At 38.4% G+C, this 20695-nt stretch overlaps 1 pseudogene; it reads right to left on the bottom strand.

The window, feature by feature from the left end:
* Window positions 1–17538: 17538 nt before the first annotated feature.
* LOC103658663 lies at window positions 17539–18187 on the bottom strand (annotated as a pseudogene).
* Window positions 18188–20695: the final 2508 nt, after the last annotated feature.

Here is a 20695-nt window from a genome sequence, read left to right as displayed (position 1 = left end):
GTTCAAATTTAAGCTAGGAAACTTTAAAAATACGTATTAATTCATTGGAAAATAAGAAGAAACCCAGTTACTTTTACAATAAAATTTTTATGAAATTATATTTCCCCAAACAAAAAAATTAATGAGATAATTCTACATTTTTGCAAATCTCTTTAATATCTGGCTTTATAGAAGACAGCTGGATTCTAATATGTATTTCTGCATTCAGCATCTTATTTTGACTGAAATAATGAAGAAAATCTAACCTCATAAGATAAATATTTAAAAAGGGAAGTCTCTTAGTAGCCTTTTTAGATAATTATGGATTTGTTTTTGAAACTACATCAAAACTTGAGTAGATGTGAAGACTTAATATTGTTAAGATGACAATATTCCCCAAATTAATCTACAGATTCAACTCAATTCCTGTCAAAATCACAGCTTGGCTTATTTGTAAAAATTGACAAGCTGATTCTAAGATTCGCATCAAATTGCAAAGAACTCAAAGTAGCCAAAATAATCTTGAGAAATAAAGTTGGAAGACTCACGCTTCTCAAGTTTAAAACTTAGTACAAAGTAGTAGTAATAAAGATAGTGTGGAACTGGAATAAGGTAGGCATATAAATCAATGAAATAGATTTGAGAGTCCAGAAAGAAACCCATGTGTATATGGTCAACTGATTTTCAACAAGAGTGTCAAGATCATTCAGTGAGAGAAAGAATGTCCTTTTCAACAAATAGTGCTGGAACAAGTGGATAGCCACATACAAAAGAATGAAATTGGACTCTTAAGTCATACCATATGCAAAAAATTAACTTAATATGAATCAAAGACATAAATATAAGTTCTAACCTAAAAAGTCTTAGAAGAAAAAATAAGGGTAAAGTTTCATGACTTTGGGTTTGCCATGGGTTCTTATATATGACATCAAAAGCATAAGCAACACACAAAAATGAAATATCAGACTATCAAGATTTAAAACTTTTAGGCTGGTGATGGGTAATAAGGAGGGCACGTACTGCATGGTGCACTGGGTGTTATACGCAACTAATGAATCATTGAACTTTACATCAAAAACCAGGGATGTACTGTATGGTGACTAACATAATATAATAAAAAAAATTAAAAAAAAAAGAATCAAAAAAGCAAATCATGAAAGCTACAAAAACAACAACAACAACAAAAACTTTTGTGCTTCGAAGAACACTACTAAGAAAGTAAAAAGACAACCCACGGAGGAGGAGAAATTTTTGCAAATTATGTGCCTAATAAGGGAATTGAATCTAGAATCTATAAAGAACTCTTACAACTAAATAATAAAAGAAAAACTAACAATTTAAAAATGGGCAAAGTAAGTGGTTCTGGTCCAAGATGGCGATATAGGAAGACCCTGGACTCACCTCCTCCATGAGGCACACCAAATTACACCTATTAAGAGAAAAACTCTTCCTGAAGAAGAACTGAGGGACTGAGGACTGACTGAACAGCTTCTGAACAGCCAAAGATAGAGAGAAGAGCACAACAGCAAGAGAGACTTAGACATGGCATATATATACCATGTATATATACTGTGTGTGTATATATATAAATAAATAAATTGCATATATATATACATATATATATATACACATATATATAAAACAAATAAATAGAAAATGGACAAGTGATTTGAATAGACAGGTCTCCAAAGAAGATAGCAAAATGATCATAAATACATAAAAAGATTATTGGCATCATTGGTCATCAGGGAAATTAAAATCAAAATCACAGTGAGATATTTCTTCACATCCACTAGCATAGCTAGAATTAAAAAGACACGTAACAAGTTCTGATGACAATGAGGAGAAATTGGAACCCTCATACACTGCTTGTGGCAATCTAAAATGATGCAGCCACTGTAGTAAACAGTCTGTGGCTCCCCAAGTACTTATATATAGACTTACCACACGATCCAGCAATTCCACTCCTGGTGATATACCCACGAGAAATGGAAACATATGCTAATACAAAAACTTGTATATGAATGTTTATAGCAGCATTATCCATAATATCTGAAAGGAAGAAATAATTCACATGCCCATTGATGTATGAAGGGATTAACAAAATGTGGTGTATTTATATAATGGAATATTATTTGATCATAAGGGAATGGAGTACTGATGCATGCCACAAAATGGATGAATCTTGAAAACACTGTACTAAGTGGAAAAAGATTAAAAAAGGTCGAATATTGTCTTGTCTACAAGCCATGTCTACAACAAGCAAATCGTTGACAGAAAGTACATTAGTGATTGTTTAGGGCTGGGGTAGATGGGACAATAGGGAGATGATAGCCTTAGGGTATGAGATTCCTTTTTGTGCTCATGAAGATACTCTAAAATTGGAGAGGTGGTTTCACATATCTGGGAATGTACCAAAAGCCAGTGAACTGTATACCATAAATGTTTGAACTGTATTATATATCAACTATATCTGTTATATATATATTCATATGTATATATCAATTATATAAATCTGTTTTTACATAAAAGCTAACAAGTGTAGTTTCTTAAGGGTTAGATGCAATGTAGAATCTTAAAATATTTCAATAAACATTTCTTTTTAACATAAAATCCATTGGTCTATCGAGAAACCTGAATGGGTCTTTCACCTATGCATGATTTTGATCTTGCAGCTATCTCAAAAGATCAAGTGTCCCTAGAGCACAGTTGGAGAACTGCTGTGCTAGGCTACAGAGTTTGAAATCCAGAGGGGCACAATCCAGTTTGAAAAGAAAGAAAAGAAAAAAAAAGAAAAGAAAAGAAAAGAAAAGAAAAGAAAAGAAAAGAAAAGAAAAAAGAAAAAGAATGGAGTGAAGGAAGGAAGGATGGAAGGAAGAAAAGAGAATCTTGTGAGTTTTTGGAGTAAACTCTCTCTGGCCAGGTTCAAAATAATGTACAAACATTTTGTAATTTTTAAAAAAATTTATTTGAGAGGGAGAGTGAGTGAGAGAGAGAGAGCACAAGCAGGGGCAGTAGGAGAGGGAGAAGCAGCCTCCCCGCTAAGCAGGGAGCCCAATGCGGGGGCTCGATCCCAGGACCCTGGGATCCTGACCAGAGCCGAAGGCAGACACTTAACTGACTGAGCCACCCGGGCGCCCCTGTACAAACATGTTTAAGATAGAGCACATAAACATTTACATTTCTTTTGGTCTAGTAATAACGGCAAATGCACGTGACACACAGGTCAAGTAAGGAGACTCATGAGGCTGGAAAGAAACATTTGGCAGAAAAAAAATTGCATGCTTTTCTAGAAATTATGAGGGCCCACATGAGATGAAGTATTCAAGAACAGGAGGGAGCTGGTATAAGTAGCTTCAGAAATCTGACTCTGACGGGGAGCATAGAGTGTAAGTCTGTGGGCGGCGCCCAGGGAGCTTCAAGTTCACGTTCACTAAGCACAGGAAAAATAGTTTCTCAGGAAATGAAAGAATGGTTTGGAGACCAAGTGAGTAGCCCTGCCAGAAATGAATGTTTTTTTCTTACCCAACAGGTAGAAATAAATAGTTCTTACTTATAGCCGAAGCTTAAATTAAGGGTGATCTTTGGACAACTTGTAATATAGTAAGTTATCTGTTTTTATGTATGGATAATCATGAGACCAATAAAAGTGGAAATAAAAAATAGTAAATGAATACATTTTCCTGGAGCAAACCCAGCACGAGATGAGGGTTATCAAGGAGAGAAGAGGTAGGCATTGTAGGCTGAGGCTTGGTCACTCAAGGGGCAAACCCCCCCAGCTAGGAACCTACTGTCCTAGATGCCATCTTGGAATTGTTCCTACACTCTTCTGTTTCATTAGGTCATTTTTGATCATATTTATTCACTCTTTCAAGTCACTCTATATTACTCAAGACTAGACCTTCAAAGTACGTTCAAACTTGTCTCTAGTTTATGTGCTTGTTTGATCCTGGCACAAATAACTTAAAGGCTAATTTAGATTTTCATCTTGTCACTTGAATTTGTTTCTTAATGAGACATTCTTTCAACAAATATTTACGGATTATTTAGAGTATTACTATAAACAGCAAACTTGCTCTTCTTCCTGTAGCAAAACACAGTTGTAAAACTTTTATCTTAGGGTGACACTATAAATGCGTAGCTATCCATACCACAAATAGCTATGCATCACAGTTTTTAACTTCAAAGAAATAATTGCCACATAACAAAGGGTGCTTCATGGAAAAGGGGCAGCACACTGACCTCTTTCTAGAACACATTGATTCCTGTAAAATTAACTTTTGCCATGAGATCAGTTGTTTTTGGATCACATTACAGAAAGGCTTAATTATTCATTAATCAAAACTATTTATTATATAAAGTTCTCACTTATAAAGCAGAGGGTCAGAGCTTGAGCCTTAAGTCTAATATACTGCCTTTCAAAATGGATTCATATTCACTTTAGTTTTTCTGGGTAAAGGAACATGATTTTGTGACGTTGAACAATATTCTTTAGCTTCTATAGGTCTTAACTGCTTACTTGAACTCCATATTTTAGCTTTCCTGATTCAACAGCTAGATTAACCGACTCTAAAGTTTGCTTCCAGCTTTTATATTTGATACTTCTGATGTCAAAGTGGAGACACCATTTTTTAATTCAAACAACAAAAACAACAAAGGACAAGTTAAATGTCTTCCTCTGAAATGAAATACGTCCTTCTCTGAAAAGTAAACTTATTAAGGAAGTGACGGAACGTGCTATTGTAATCATGATGTATTACTGTTGCTGAGAACACCCCAGTAATGCAATTTCAGGTTTTTTATGGATGTTTTCAGAAGTGTGCATTTGGTTTACTTATCTACTGGGTCAGGTAATATTTGAGCGATACAAAGAATGTTTTGATATCATGACTTTAATAAAAAGGAAATGGAGATACTTCAGAAGTCGGATTAATTCTTCTTTGGTTTACAAAGTCAAAACTTAAAAAAAGAGAACTACAAAAAAAGCGTGGCTGGTGAGATGCCAGCCAGAACTACAGACGCCAAACAGCAGTAGTAACAGTTACACTGAAGGAGTGAACAGCACTCTAACATTCTCTACACCCCTTTTGTTTGTTATTTGATAGATGCTCACTAATTTGCATAAAGATGCAAAATGAAGAGGCACCTGGGTGGCTCAGAAAGTTAAGCGTCTACCTTCAGCTCAGGGATGATTCCAGAGTCCTGGGATCCCGCCCCACCTCCGGCTCCCAGATCAGCAGGGCGTCTGCTTCTCCCTCTGCCTCTGCCTCTCTCCCCTGCTCATGCTCTCTCTCTGTCTCTCTGTCTCTCTCTCTCAAATGAATAAATAAAATCTTAAAAAAAAATGCAAAATGGAACATAAACTGAACTTTAAATACCTTACAATTTTATTTGTCAATTATACCTCAATAAAATTGGGAGAAGAAAGAGAAAAAAAAAATGGAACATAAACCAGAGCCATAAAATCATGGAATTCACATATGCAATCTCTCAATCTTAGTAACAGGAACCCTAGACTAATTAGGTCTCTTTGTCCACATTTTACTCAGATAAATTCATGGAATTTTATTTTTTTTTAAAGATTTTTTATTTATTTATTAGACAGAGATAGAGACAGCCAGTGAGAGAGGGAGCACAAGCAGGGGGAGTGGGAGAGGAAGAAGCAGGCTCATAGCGGAGGAGCCTGATGTGGGGCTCGATCCCATAACGCAGGGATCACGCCCTGAGCCGAAGGCAGACGCTTAACCGCTGTGCCACCCAGGCGCCCCAAATTCATGGAATTTTAAATTCTCTTATACAGACATGTAATTTTACAGACCTCATTAGGTGGTGTCCTGCATGATGCCAATTTGAATTACTTTTCTAATAAAAGCTTTTGACTTTATCATTGTTATCTTAAGAAAGAAATGATTGTAAAATGACCTGAATTAATACATTGCCACATGGGACCTATGTTATTTATATCTCTTAAATATTGTTTTGTCGCTTAAGGAGGAAACAGACTACTATCTCAATTCTTTCTTCCTGTTTTCCCATTAAATGATTACATTTCACGTTCACCCACGTGCACTTATCAATGGCGTGGTGAGGAGTTATCGTCTAGACTAGTTAGTGAGATTAAACATTGAAACTGTGGAACCACAGCTGATGCAACTCTTTCTGGAAGGTGATGCCTGCCAGAAAATGCATTCAAGGTTGGTCCATAAATAGTCACTCTTTTTCCTGCATGGCCTTTAATAGCAGCTTAAAACGGATCTTTAGAAGGACGTGTGGACTGAGCAACAGGAAATTTTAACCAAGTCATTAATAGTTAATGATGTGAACTGCAGGCAACTATCCGTGATCGGTTGTAGGAATAAGAGGAGAGAAAGGCCAGATCAAGGCGAGAGTATGTGGCAGCTTTTACTGAGTATAACTACTCACTTCTTGCTTCCTATGTTACCCCACCCGTAGACATAGCTTACTGGTTCAATGACTTTTCTTCTGATTTGTTTATATACACACACATCTGTATATATATAACCATTTATATTTATATATTATTTCTAATCAACAGTTTTGATTTTATTGTTGTTCTTTTCCTGTGTTTTGTATTATTTTAAATAAATATAAAATACCCTAAATATTCTTTTTTTTCCCCACTCGAGGGAGGCACACATTTGTTTAAATGTATGCTATTAAGAATTGTACATTTGAGGGGCGCCTGGGTGGCTCAGTCGTTAAGCATCTGCCTTCAGCTCAGGTCATGATCCCAGGGTCCTGGGATCAAGCCCCGCATCGGGCTCCCTGCTCAGTAGGAAGCCTGCTTCTCCCTCTCCCACTCCCTCTGCTGGTGTTCCCTCTCTTGCTGTGTCTCTCTCTGTCAAATAAATAAATAAAATTAAAAAAAAAAGAATTATATATTTGGTAAACTACTTGTATCCAGAATATATAGAGAGCTCTCGAAACTCAATCATAAGACAAACAATAAAAATAGGCAAAAGATTTGAAAAGATACTTCACCAAAGAAAGTAAATAGGCACATTCTCTATCCTTAACCACTGGGGAAAGGCATATTAAAACCATGAGATATCACTATCATCTATTAGCATGTTTTAAATTCTAAAGCTTGAGCAAGTGTTAGGGTGTATGTGGAAGAAATGGAACCTGCATGCACTGCTGGTGGGGGTATAAAACAGTACGGCCACTTTGCAAAACAGTTTGTCAGTTTCTTAAAAATACTAAACATATGCCTATTATATGATCCAGTCATTCACTGCTAGGTATTTAACCTAAGAGAAAGAAAAGTTTATGTCGATAAAAGTACTTGTACAAGAATGTTCATAACAGCTTTATTTTTTAATACTCCCAAACCGGAAACATCCCAAATAGCCATCAACAGGTGAGCACATCAGCAAATCATACAATGGAATACTATTCAGCAATCAAAAGGCATAAGTTATTGATACCTACAACAGTTTGGATTAATCTCAGAGTGATTACTTCAAATGAAAATCTCAACTGTGTGCACTATGATTTTGTTTATATAAAATTTTGGAAAATGCAAATGAATCTATATAAAGCAGATCATTGGTTGCTTGAGGGCAGGGGTGAGGAATTAGAAAGGGGCACAAGGATTTTGGTAGTGACATATATATTCATTAACTTGATTTTGTTGATGATTTCATGGATAATTATACAGGTCAAAACTCATTAAATTGTATACTTGCAACCGTCCAAGTTATTATGTCAATTATACCTTAATAAAGCTTTTAAATCCTACCTTTTAAATCCTATGCTTCTTCTTTTTTTTTTTAAAGATTTTATTTATTTATTCGACAGAGATAGAGACAGCCAGCGAGAGAGGGAACACAAGCAGGGGGAATGGGAGAAGAAGAAGCAGGCTCATAGCGGAGGAGCCTGATGTGGGGCTCCATCCCATAATGCCAGAATCAAGCCCTGAGCCGAAGGCAGACGCTCAACTGCTGTGCCACCCAGGCGCCCCTAAATCCTATATTTCTTAATGCTACAAAAATGTATTCTTATGAATTAACACATCTAGACAATCAATCAAAGACCTGGAACAGAGGCTCTCATGTTTAGACTTTGTCCTCAGGTTGATTTGTACCAAGCCTAATTTAAAGGTGTGTCCCCCTCCTACCCTTCTCCTCCTTTCCTTTTTCTTCCTCTTCTTTCTGCTCTTCTTGTCCTTCTGTTTCTTCTTATCCCTCTACTCCTCTTCTTCTTTTCTCCTCCCCTGCCTTCTCCTTCTTCTTCTTAACCTAAAACACTTCCAGCTTAACCTCTCATATATCCCTTAGATACATTCCCTCCCTTCCTCCTTCCTTTCCTCCCTTCCTTCCTTCCTTTCCTCCCTTCCTTCCTTCCTTCCTTCCTTCCTTCCTTCCTTCCTTCTTCCTTCCTTTTTTTCCAGCCACTGGCCCAGAGGTCTTGGTGGCTGATGAGGCTGTGAAGCCACAGGAACTCTCATTCATTGCTCGTGTGAATGCAAAATGGTAGAGCCATTTTGGAAAACAGTTGGGTGCTCTCCTACAAAACTAAACATTCTCTTATTATAAGATGCAGCAACCATGCTCCTTATCATTACCCAAAGGAGTTGAAACTCACAACCACACAAAAACCTGCACATAGATGTTCAGAGCAGTTTTATTCATAGTTGCCAAAACTTGGAAGCAACAAAGCACCCTCCAGTAGGTGAACAGATAAATTGTAGAATATTATTCAGACAATGGAATATTCAGACCATGGAATATCAGTCAATGCTAAAAAGAAACGAACTATGAAGCCATGAAAAGACGTGGAGAAACCTTAAATACAAATTACTAAGTGAAACAGCCATTCTAAAAATGCAATGTCCTGACGACAGCAACTTTATGGCATTCTGCGAAAGGCAAAACTAGGGAAGCAATAAAAAGATCAGTGGTTGACAGGGGTAGAGAAGGAGGGGAGGGATGAATAGGCAGAGCGCAGAGGATTTAGGGCAATGTAAATACTCTCTAGGATATGGTAAGGATGGATAGATGTCCTCTTATGTTTGTTAGAACCCATAGAAGGCACAGCACCAAAAGTGAACCCTATGGGCTTTGGGGGATAATGATGTGTCAGTGGTAGTGACAAATGCACCAATCTGGTGAGTGATGTTGACAATGGAGGAGAACATGCATGTACGGTGCAGGGAGCATACGAGAAATCTGTGTACCTTCTTCCTAATTTTCTCGTGAACTTAAAACTCTTCTAAAAAATGAAGTCTTTAAAAAAAAGAATATTAATCTTTCATTAGTATGCAGGATACAATTAGTAAGAAAGACAAAGATCAGAGAGATATATAGAAAAGTAGTGAGAGCCTAAACATGAGACCATGGAATCAAGCTGAGGAAGGAGGAGCTGATAACCAGACAAATGTCAAAATTTAATTACATAAAATGCAGCATCAATTAACTTTATGACTCAGTTGGTTATAGAAAGGAGACTGTAGATCTACATAATTTGAATTGATTTCATCTCGGATAAACTGCTCAGTTATATTTATCAAAAGAATCTTCAAAACAAACCACATTCTGCTTTAATTAACCAATAATTTGACCAAATTAACAATGAATTTTGTTAAATTGTACATGTTTTTGAAAAGAATGCTCTGTTTCTGCTTTCACTTTCACCAGAATGTGGGAACTTCTTGAATTTCACCAAACTATCCCCCAAATTTTATATTTTCAAAATTGGAATAATACACATAAAAATCAAGAATGTAAAAATGACCAAGTTTGTAGTTATTTGGTAAATAACTTAATGTAATCACTATGTAACCAAAATAATAGAGTTATTTACACATCAGCTGTATTGAAAAATCTGAACAAAATTTGAATCCTGCTGTTTTCTTGAAACTTAAGCATTCTTCAGTAGAATACCCACCCACAACAATAACTGTATTTTGACGAAGAACTTTTAAGTTTCTTTCATTGTTGCTATTCTCTTGTAACATAGGCACAAATATTTTTTAATTTTTAAATAGAGACTGAGTAAATTACTTTGATCGGCTAGGCCTAATGTCTATGAGAGTATTTTTTTTTTTTTACTTTATTTTCTTTGGTTAGGATATAGAATAAAAAGTAATAAACAATATCTCAGACTTTGAGTAGAACTTCACTGCATTAAATAGTGTCTTCAAAGGCAAAACCAGACTGTAAGCTCAATTCAATTTCAAATTCTTTGAAAACTCGTGTCATTTTGTTCTTTTCTATGTCGGGCGATTGACCCAGCAGTAGCCAGATAAAAGGGCTTAGCCTATGAGTAATTTAGACCACATCTGGGGAACTCAGATGTGCACTCTGCATGCATCATAAGCTTTTCCCAAAGTAGAAAATGAAATACACAGAGATAATTACTGCCGCTGAAAACGTCAATGCTCTGCAAGAGAGAGTTTATTTGGACTAGTGGATATTACAGTACATTTGTGGAACAAGCGAGGCTCACTTTTTAGAGCTTGTTTCCACATTCTATGTGGCGAATATTTTCTAACCTGGGTGACGTCAAATGCAATTAGGTCTTTTTCCTCCCTGTGGCATTTTCCCTCTTTCTTAAAGATTAACAGTAAAGGAAAGCATTAGGGCCATTTTAATTTACTTATCAAGCATCTGACCATTGATTTTAGTTATTTAGCATTTGCTGAAGAAATACAGGGGTATAGAATGGAGAATAATGTCAAAAGACTGCAGAATTGTTATTATTATTTTGTTGTTGTTGTTTAACTCATGGCAGTGGCAAAACAGTTTGATTATACTCAGTGTTGATGAGTCTGGGTAAACAGACCCTCTTATACAGTCATGGTAGAAACATAAATTTTTTCAACGTTCTTAGATACTAATTTAGCAATATCTATCAACTTTTAAAATGCACATAAAATTTGGCCCAGAAAATCCCCTGCCAGGAATTTGCACAACTATTTTATTTTATTTTTATTATTTTCTATTATGTTATGTTAGTCACCATCCAGTACATCATTAGTTTTTGATGTAATGTATGTAGTGTTCCATGATTCATTGTTTGCATGTTAACACCCAGTTTGCACAACTATTTTAAAGACACAAGGCCGTGTGCTGCAATATTGTTGGTATTTGCAAAACAATGACACCAATCTAAATGTTCCTTTGTATGGGGACTGGTTAAGCCAAAATAATTTTTGTAGAAGTCTTAATAAAATAGTTGTCTGCGTGCTGGTAAGGAGGGATGATAGTGACGGATACACACGTGGACAAGCTGCCCCCAAATATGACACCTTGGCATACTGAGTACCAGAAGTGAAGGACTTTGAGAAAACCGCAACAGAAAGGTCACTCTGACCTCCTCTCCATCACATTTCTTCCCTGAAACAGGCCATGAAAGCTTTGTGGGAGAGGTGCCCTCCCTACACTCAGAGGAAAAGAGCAGCCCTATCTCTGAAAACAAAGGGTTGCTGGGAAGACCCCTGACAAACCGGCCTTGCTGTTTTCCCCAGTTTACTACAATTACGTCGCGCCTTAATCTATCAGATTCCTCCACCACTGCGCACACGTCCTGAAGCCTAGCAGGAGCTTCTCAGCTGGAAGATCGCCTGCGTGACTCGGTTGGTTAAGCGTCTGCCTTCAGTTCCGGTCATGATCTCAGGGTCCTGGGTTTGAGCCCTGAGTCGGGCTCCCTGCTCAGCGGGCAGTCTGCTTCTCCCTCTGCGCCTCCTCTCCCTGCTGCTGTCTTTCTCTCTCTCAAATAAATAAATAAAATCCTCAGGTCGAACTGTCTCTTTGGGTCTTCATTTTCTTAGGAAGGCTCTCAGGTAAAACTTACATTAAATAAATTTGTATGCTGCAACATCTGACCTATGACCTTGTATTGGTAAAATTTAGGAAGATAACTATCAAAGCCATCAATGGAAACTGCTCAAACCAACATTCATGAACCTTTTAATTTAAAAGAGAGGGACAAGGGATACTTTGTAACAGGATATAGTAGACTGATTTATTGGTAAATAAAGTTGAGCACTTAAATGACAGGTATTACAGGGGCACCTGTGTGACCCAGTCGGTTAAGTGTCTGACTCGGTTTCAGCTCAGGATGTCATTTCAGGGTTGTGGGATCAAGCCTCACACCGGGTTCTGTGCTCAGCTTGGAGTTGGCTTGGGATTCTCCCCATCCCTCTTCCTCTGCCCCCCCCCCCCACTTGTGCTCATGTGCTCTCTCTCGCTCTCTCTCTCAAATAAATAAATATTTTTTAAAAAGTTACAGGCATTACGAAAGAGATTAGCATCCACTTAATGCAATACAGAAAACCAAATCTTTGGGAGAAATTTGAACCTCTCACTGGCTATGAGGAACTAAATCATAAGAGGAATGTTGCTTAATTTTATCTTTAAAATGACGGATGTATCAGTTTAAATGATTTGTTTTCAGTCACAAGTCAGTCCTGAGTGAGTGTGGGTTTCAGGAGTTTTCTTAGGGCCCAGCTGCTGCTGGTTACGTCCATCCAGTAAAGTTCATTCTTTTCCTGTTTTACGCATATCAACTACCGCTTATAGTAAAGAAAAAAAGTAGTCTACTGAAAGATTGTCTTAGAGGCCCCAGGTTTGTGCCCTTCAGTTTATCCAAACAATCAAAAAGCCAAGGAACGAAAACAAACAAACAAATACACAGTTTTTTCTTACCTTGGTTTTATCTATGTGAAGTGCAATAGCAACGCTTTTTTTCCTGTGGCAAGCGGCCGGCTTCCTTCTTCTTTCCTTCCTTCTCCCGGAACTGTCTGAAATCGCTTTCAGGATTGCCTGTCCTGTTTCCTCCTTCCTTTCCCTGCAGTTCCATGCCACCATCTCTACCAGATGTAACCCATCCCGTCCTTGCCCCAGAGCAAAAGGGAGAGTCGGTATCACCGGAAGGAAATGGAAGCCGGGATCCTCCTATGGCGTCTAATGGATACCTCACTGTCGAGTTTGCAGGCGCCGATGCCTGCAAGTGCGTTACTGAGCTCTTGCGGTGTCTCAGAGATATTTATCATGATGGGTAGTTAAATACGATAGATTAGCCATTTCATTTAGTGCTTAAACACTGGTATTTTTACATAAAGGAACCCTGATCATTGAAATACATGATATTGTTATTTTTTGGTAGAAATTTATATAAATGGTATTTGTCAATATAAAAATGGATTTATTTAATTTATTCTTCATTATTTGGGTATTATGAAGAATGAAATATACTTCCAACAGAAATAAATATATCTTTTATTCCAGCTTTATTAAGGCAGGGTTGACAAAAATTGTATCTAATGTGTACAGGGTGATGTTTTGATATATATACACAATGTGAAATGGTTACAACAATCCAGCTAATTAACATATCCGTCACTTCACATAATTGACATTTTTTGGTGCGTGGTAGGAACACTTGAGTTATGCTCTGTTAGCAAATACCAAGTATATGGGCTCTATTCACTATAATCACCTTGCTGCCCATTTGGTCTCCAGAACTTATTTATGTCATAACTGAAAGCTTATACCCTTTGATCAACATCTCATTTCCCCCACCCCCAGCTCCTGATAACCACCATTCTACTTTTTTACTATGAGTCTGACGTTTTTATATTCCACATACAAATGAAGTCATGCAGTATTTGTCTGTGTTGGACTAGAAATACATTTTATTTGCTTCTTGTTCTAATTTTTAATTTATTTACCTTTGAAATAAATGTGACTTTAGAAAATTAATGTTAGCCCAGAATCTTTTGATCTTTATATAGAATACATCTGTGTTTTGGGGACATGATTTTACTAGTACATTATGCAACTCTTATGATAAACTAGAGACAAATCAAGCTGTTATTCAGAGATAGGTGGGACATCCCATGGCTGTAACCATGACTACAGATTACATGAAAGTCCCATAGCCTTGCCAATTTTTTAATGTGGTACAGAGGAAACATTTAAACACTAGTGATATTCAAACATCATGGAGAAAATATAACAAATAAATTTGTTTGATATTACATCAACAGCATAAAAATGAAATGTCATGATTTCTTAAAACAGGAACTGAGATGTGAAGAAAGTCAAGCCTCATAAGAGTTTGTAGTTTTGATCAAAGGCTAGGAAAGGAAATACGGTATTTATTGTAAGTGGCTGTATTAAATGAAGTTCTGATCATGACAATATAAACTTTTCCAAGTCCTGTCACACTTGTGTTGTCAGTCAAATACCACAAAGAACATAAATGTGATTACGGTCCAAGGACACGGTGGACTGCACAAAATTTCAAGTGATTGCTGAGACACATTTGAAAGGATGCTTTCCCAACCGATGAGAGAATTTTCCAAGCGGAAGATATAGCAGGCTATTCAAATACATATCTGGACTCCGCAGCTCTGCTTGTTTTCCATGATAATAAAGACACAGGGAGTGGATGCTGGGTTAGGAGAGGATGAGGAGAGAGTGCTTGCTCTTGATAAAGATACTGCTGTTCAGAGACAACTGAGTGGTGGTGCTACATCGTCAGGCTACGCCGCTCCGGGAGCTCTTAGAAACCAAGCTATCCTTCACCATTCAAATAGTGAGAACAAAACGGGGTAAGGATCATTTTAAGAGTCCGGTTGGTCCCAGAGAACACGGTGCCGTCAGAAGAGACACAGTAGAGAACACCTTACTAAGATGTCAGTCTTTTTGCCTGTAAGTGAGCAAAGCTTACTTTCTTTGAGAACGTCTACCCCTTTAGCAAATACTTCCCGAGTATTTACTACATGTTACGTCCTGTAGTTTCTTGGTAGAGAATATAGAAAACACGGGATAAATAAGCATTATAACAGTACATCTTGAAGGTTTGGGAGTGCTCTTTTCCAGACCCAGACTGTTTCTTAAATTCCCTGGATAGCTTGGAAGCCATTTTCTCTGCCTGTTCAAAATCATAGGGACGGTGAACGTCCATGAACCCAGATTTCCAATGATTCCTGTTCTTCCTCGGGAGGATCGTCTCTGCTTTATACCCATGTCCTTGCCGCCTCTACCAGCAATCCCAGAGAGGAAGTCCGCATTTATGATACAGAATGAGCTGGATCATGACACGCTCAGTTCCACGATAAAGAATAATGGCAGTAGCATCTATCATTTATTGGGCACTCACTCTATTCCAAGCCCTAGAGTAGTGGTATGTATGTTATGTATGAATGTGGTATGTATATATGTATGAATCTTGCAAACAGCCAGGTAGAATAAGTACTATTGGCCCCACCTTGCAGATTAGGGCACAATTTCAGAGTATAAAAATAACTAGCCCACACTACTCCTAAAACAAAAATAGTATTCGGACGCAAGTTATGAGAGTAACTTTGCTATGTCTAGAATACACTGGAAGATGCAGTAAACTTTCAGAAGTTGCTGATAGAAATACTTGGAAGCAACATCCTAACACTCATAGGCAGCGATGGGTGGATCAGCCTGCTTAGCAGCTGGCTGGGGGCTCTCAGCAGCTTGGGCTTCTTAGCATGTGAGTTCTCATTGTTTACCTCTGGTTCCTCACTGTGAGAGGCTGACTTTGAGAATGATGACACTTTTTCTGGGCTCTTAGATTTTTCTACTTTCCCAGGCTTCCTTGTAGTTTCTTTACTGTCGTTTGAAGACTTTTGGGATTTATTCAAAAACATTAATTCCCAAGATCTGAGCCACTTTGTCCAGTTCTTGGAAATACCGTGCCTAGTAGTGAGAGATTGTTACGTCAATCTTAGCTATTGCTACATCGTAAGTCACTTGTCATTAAAATGACCGTCAGACAAATCTTCTCCCAGCTGAGGCAACTACTTTGATCTGCTCATCTTGTTTTTCCCCCCTTTTTTTTCCCATCCCAAACTCTGCTAAGCACCTAATCATGGCTTTATCTCTCATTTCCAGCTGTGAATTTATTGTGGAAACCTGATACATTCTTGATCTTGACCCTTAAATCTCCACAAGTTATGGCTCATATTCTCCAGGAGAATTCACGTATACCAGTGCCTGAGTGAAATTTAGTATCACTGGAATCCTGCATCTCCCAGCCTAGGAAACGACCCTCTAGGGGAGTAAAGTGGGTAGTTTCTCTGTCTAATGAAAGTGGGGCCAGAGAACAATGTAGGACGTCTATAGCATAAGTATAATAAAAATCGATTCTAAAAAATATAAAATATATATGTTTTAAGTACAACATCCACATTGACTTTTTTTAATGAGAAGTAAAAATCATTCATCTTAAGTTACTCGAAAATTTTCCTGCTTAGCAGTAGAACAAAGTTTAAGTGGCACACATCTACCCCACCCCATGCCATGAGGTAGACAAATTAGATATATAACAAAGACAGATCCAGTTTAACGATAAAGTGTTTTTTTAGGCTCTGCATTCACCAAGCACCATGATGGTCCTTTTCCATGATTGATCGTGTTATACAGAAATATAAAAACAATTCCTCAAAAATGTAAATACATCATTTATTTCAAACCGTCTCTCTTAAATATCTAACTGAATTCTCGTTTTAATTTCCCATATCTTCCACCTCAAGGAACATTCACTAACAAATTATGTGTTATCATTTTCTGCTGGAGAATTTTGTGCATGTTTAATCACTGAATCATGGCTGTTGCAAAATTCTGGTAAGGAAAATCTACTCATGTCTTTGTTATTGTCTGGTGATGATATCATCTTCAAAAGTGTATCATCTTCTGAAGGGACTTTTTGGAGCCCTTGGAAAGCACACGGCAGTTGGTGGTGATAGGATCCAAGCCCCAAGGCAGACTAATATGGAAATACATTGTGGATTTACTGTACCAGAGATTTCATAAGATTCTTCTCAAAAATCATGATAAAGTCCTTTTCTTTATTGTCAGTAGAGGTCAATGGAAAAGGTATTTACTGTGCTAGGAGTCCAAAGAGGTGAGTTTAAGACTTAGCCACACTGCAGTGTTACCTTGGACAAATTATTTCACTTCTTCGGGATTTGTCTTATTCAAATTATCTGGAGGGCTTGGAATTGTCATTTTCAGCTCTACAAACTTAAAGAAATGTGATAGAAGATGGTTCTTTATCAATTTGTCTTTTAAAAATTATCTTAACTTCTTGGGGCGCCTGAGTGGCTCAGTCGATTAAGCATCATGGTCTTCTGCTCAGGTCATGATCTCAGGGTCCTGGGATCAAGCCTTGCTCAGTGGGGAGTCTGCTTCTCTCTCTCCCTCTCCCTCTGCTATGCCATCCCCCCAACTTGTGCTCTCTCTCTCTCTTAAAAAAAATAAATAAAAACTTTATAAATAATAAAAATTATCTTAACTTCTTATTTATCAATTTAACTTTTTCCTGCAGGAACAAAAATTTTGAGGAGTCTCCATCACACGCTACCTGCTACACCCCCTACCCAGTGTTACTTTTTTTTAACCGCTCATAGTTTTAATTGATTTTTCAGCAGTTTTATTCAACATGTCCTGGGTTTGGGATCTTTTGCTTTACAATGCTTGTTATGATTTGGGGTGGTAGAGATGGATAGATTGAATGGGCATTGTATTTATTTATTCATTTATTTATTTAATTTATTTGTAGAATAAATAGGATGGAGCAATCCTTTATTGTGAGACATGTTCACGAAGAGGTTTTCAGTCAATGAACTTTCCAGTGGAGAAGAGAGAACATGGAAATCATCCTCCAGCCATCAGCAGTAGCTCTGCTCGGGGCCTAGGATCCTCCTTGTCCATGTGCTGAGCTGGAATTGTGTTCTTCCCTTCCCTTATCAGTTCATCCCTCTGTCTCCTGATGTCGCTCAGATGTTTCATCACTTCCTGCCGAAGCAGACATTCTACAAAATCATCAGATTCTATCTTGTACTCCTTCTCTGAATGGATACCACGATTCCATGTGCACATTCTACCCATTCTTTTTCCAAAGCATGGCATCAACCTGGAATCTTGTGAGTCTGCCCAACACTTTGGACTGTCATCCAATGATCTAATTTAAGGCCCAGCCTTTTCTGCACATCAAAGAAAGGCATGGCGTCCTGCCATCAGGCCCCTGTTCCCTCGCTGGCCACCTGTACTCAGAAGGGGCATTTGAAACTTCTCATGGTCTGAATTTCTTTTTCAACACATAGCCATTCTCATTTGCATTTAAGGCTGCAGAGAACTTGAAGAGTGAGGGTTAGGAAATCTAACAGTTCTTTCTTTGAGCTAGTTTAGCTGTAATAAACAGAATGAAAGCATGGGTCATTTGGGGTCCATGGGCCCTGTTCTGTGTTAAAGAAGAAGAATAACCAGGGTAAATAGAATCTGAGTGACAGTGGCCCGAAGACCACCCTGGAAACATATGAAGCAGGAGGCAAAGTGATGTACCATGTGGCTTAACTCAGTACTCCAAGCAAGGCTCTTACACAGATAGTTTCAAGGGGTTGATCTGAGTGTGTGTGTGTTTCATTCTGTTCATGAGCGTGTGTGTGAGTACATATACCTACGCTGGAATATTTGGCAGTATCTGGATCACACAGTATAAAAGGTCTAGTGATAATTACATGACAATCTGTTGCTATGGTTTTGCATTTTTCGAGGCTTAATGTTACCACTCTCTTTACTTAGAAAGGAATAGATATACAATCTTGGTATAGTTATTTTTGCAGGGTGAAAAGTCTCCCACAGATTAGGTTTGGCTACTAATGCTAACTTTTTCCTTTGATATTATGCCTTACTGTTGGTATACAACCTCATCTATCTTTTTACTCTTAATACGATTTTTGAATTCTCCATCCAGTGAAATGTAAGTGGCTCCTGTGTCCTCCCATCTCCCAGTGGAGAAGAGGGGAGAGTTGCACACCATGATAAAGCCAAAATGGGCTCCATGTGGATGTAGAGCCCGACAGTGAGGAGGGAAGGGGGCTTTGCTATCTCTTGCACTATGGTTTCCAGAAGGTGAGTCAAACATTCCTGAGTGTTGGATGGGAAGGGAGGAAGTCACTACCTGGTTATCCTCAGAGCTGGTGTGCTTTATGTACTCTCCCTCCAGGGGAGCCTCCGATATCTCCTTTATGTTGGAAAGAGTCCTCGGGTCTCACCTTCAAGGGAGAAGACCATCTGTATACTCCAGAAACTTCTGAAATGAATGCCAAGAAACAGAAAAAGAAAAGGTATCTTAAAAAGTCTGTGGTTTCTTTGACTCTGAGAAGCCAGCAGAAGCTGACATCTTCACAGAGTCTGTACACATTCTCCTGTGATCTCCCTGTAGAGACGAAGAAGCAGCCAACTGTGGGATCCTCGAGCTGGCCAAATTCCAGCTCCAGTGGAAAGCTGACCCAGAGAGGGTCCCTTCTGGTTGGTGCCTGAGATGTAGTTTGTTTTGGGGAAGCTTTTCCCGGTCCATGGACTGGGCAGCTCTGACCTTTTAAGGTCCTGGATTACTTTTCGTCAAGGTGTGTGTGTGCTCCTGGGGATCCCAGGAGGTGTCCGGAATCCCTCCCATCTTGACAACCTTGGAAGTCTAGCTCTCGCGAGTCTTCACCCCTTATGAAGGCATAGAGGAGCCTGTGAGTTCATTTTCTTTTTGCAAGCCAGCAAACCAGGCAAGGTTAGGACAACTGTGGAACAAAGAGAATCCTCGTGAGAATTAAACTCATGACCTCATTCCCATTAGCACTAATTCAGTTCTGTCCACAGGCAACACAGTGTTCCCAAACACAGGGAACTCACTACTGTTTTGTAACAGATTTTCTCTTGGAAGAGTAGCCAGTGGAAATACCGTATATAGAGGTGGTTTCTTAACTGGTCAAGGAAGTAATTACTCTTTTGCTGCATTGTTCCAGAAAAAAAGAGAGATGTTCTGAAAGAGACAGCCCTAGTGATGTGCTGCGTCACCGTGTGACAGGGGAATGCACAGGCAGTGGAGTAGGATGGGTACAGACTACAGGTAACTTGTGACTAGTTACTCCAACCAATGGGAGAGTTTTGTCTCCACTTCAGAAGAGAAAACCAAGCTCCTATTTCTTAGGACGAGCAGGGAAATATCTTGGGTAGAATATAGCTTGGGCAGCAATGTAAGAAGGAAGTACTTATCATTCCTACTGCCTGCTTGCTGTCGTATTTTCTCCCTTTCATTTTCTTTCCTCCCTTGTCTACTTGTACTATCGTGTGAACATGAGGTCACAGGTTTCCTGTCACTCCTACAGAAAGGATTTGAATGATCTCTAAGGTGTTAGGGACTCAACATATTTGAAATAGCTCTCTCTTCCTCTCAGGAATAGTTGCATTGGGAAATGAATAAAATAAGTGGACAGGGCCATGCTTTACACAAAGATGGGGGGCAGCATTCCTAGTATTTGTCAGAAGATATCATGTGAAAGCATATTTAAAGAATAAAAATCCTAATACAAAACCATATGTATTAACTTTGCTACTGAAACGAAGTGTACATAAAAAAACAGGAAGACAAAACTATCATGCATAGTGGGCTGTAATTTTTCTTTAAGATTTATGTATAATTAGTTGTTTTCTGTACACACACACACACACACACACAGAGTATCTGATACAACCTTTAAAAAAAATGAAACCCAAACCCCAAAAACAACAAAATCTAGGTGTGTTGGCAGGAAAGGTTAAAGGGAAGGTCAGACTAGACTTACTGCAGCTGCGCTTCCTGGCTCCTTCACATTCTCATCGGCATCACAGCAACAGTTCCCCGTGGCTTTCTGTGGCCTGGAGCACCGTCAGCCTTG

The sequence above is a fragment of the Ursus maritimus genome, unplaced genomic scaffold, assembly GCF_017311325.1.
Source record: "Ursus maritimus isolate PB19 unplaced genomic scaffold, ASM1731132v1 scaffold_3, whole genome shotgun sequence".
Taxonomy (NCBI): Eukaryota; Metazoa; Chordata; class Mammalia; order Carnivora; family Ursidae; genus Ursus; species Ursus maritimus.
Note: the sequence above shows the minus strand (reverse complement) of the source record. Positions and strands in the feature narration are given on the sequence as shown.